A 1477-nucleotide genomic window follows, 5' to 3' on the forward strand; every position below is an offset into this window, starting at 1 on the left:
GAGCCAGAGAAAGACCGTAAAGCAATCGGATACTGTGCTGTCCTCCCTCCTACCCAGAATCCTCTTCAAATTTGCATGAAAGAGTTGGTGAGGCTTTCAAATTACACTTACTCACTCTCTTTCACACACAGGCATATATGCACATGCACACGCTACAGACATGTGTGTGCTCCCGTGTAATAAAAACATCCAGAATTAAGAAACAAACAGGGCTGTTTTAAAGATTTATTTTTATTTTTATTTTCAGAATATGCAAATTTATTACTGTGTTTCCGTTGTCAAATTTTAAGATCTTGGTCTTTCCTATTTGCCTTTGTACAGAGCCAAAAGTAGGCACATTGGCTACTTTAACAACCTTAAAACGGACTCCAGGAATATCACCCTCAGCATGACCTTTTTGACCAAATCCAGCAACCAGAACTTCATCGTTTTCCTCAATGAAGTTCAGGCAGCCATCATTGGGCACGAAGGCTGTGATCTTCTTGCTGTTCTTACTGAGCTGCACCCTGACACACTTCCTGATAGCTGAATTTGGCTGTTTGGCTTCAACCCCTACTTTTCCCAGCACAATTCTCTTTGCATGAGAGGCGCCTCCAAACGGATTGGCCTTCAGGGCCGTGCCCAGGGGACTTTCTTCTACTGCTTGTCACGCGGCTTCTGGTCCCTCCGGTGACTTCCGGGCAGTATGGAGACCACGATACTTGCCCATCTTGACGACGCCTCGGGCCTGAGAGAAAGAGCTCATTTTTATTTTTAATTGTGTGTGTGTGTGTGGGGGGGGTGGGTGGGTGGGTATGTGTATGTGAGTGCAGGTGGCTACAGAAGTCCTATCCCCTGTAGCTGGAGTCCATGGTGAATGTGACCCACTAGAAGTAGGTGCTGGGAACCTAACTTAAGTCCTCTGCAACAATGACCCATGTTCTTATCCACTGAGCCTTCTCTCAATCTCTGAGAGGGATAGCTTTTTTGTTTTTGCTTTTGTTTTGTCTGTTTTGTTTTGTTTGACACAGGGTTTCACTATGTAGCTATGGCCATGTAGACCAGGCTGACCTTGAACTCTTAGAGATCCTCCTGCCTCTGTCTCTCAAGTGCCACCTCATCAGTTTCGTTTTCTGTTTTTTTAAACTAGGTCTGTAGGATATGTTGAAGTTTAGTGGTCTTGGGGTGAGGAAACCAGACACTAAATGCGGAATTAATTTAGAGAAATATAAAAACAAATGTTCCATTAAATTTCCTCCCAAGAGTAACATGGAAAACTTAGGAAGGAGTGGCTCACAGAGCCCTCAACATCTGAAGATAAAAGTATAGTTACTAACTTCAGACTTTGGTAACCCAAGTATACAATATATAAATCTAAGCATGCTCTCTGAAGCAGAGAAATAAATGTTAAAAGTTCCAGCCATCTGGGAAGAAGAAAAACAGAAGAAAGTGGGCCTGGTTGACTAGAGAGAGGATGGAAAATGTGGTTGAAGTAAGC

The 1477-nt window shown here is 43.4% G+C and overlaps 1 pseudogene across 1 annotated transcript; it reads right to left on the reverse strand.

Moving 5' to 3' along the window:
• Positions 1-285: 285 nt before the first annotated feature.
• On the reverse strand, positions 286-709 carry LOC308428731 (small ribosomal subunit protein uS12-like; annotated as a pseudogene). Its single transcript has one exon. The product of its transcript is annotated as a small ribosomal subunit protein uS12-like (transcript).
• Between the last annotated feature and the right edge of the window lie 768 nt (positions 710-1477).

Source organism: Micromys minutus (genome assembly GCF_963924665.1).
Source record: "Micromys minutus genome assembly, chromosome: 13".
In the NCBI taxonomy this organism is placed as follows: Eukaryota; Metazoa; Chordata; class Mammalia; order Rodentia; family Muridae; genus Micromys; species Micromys minutus.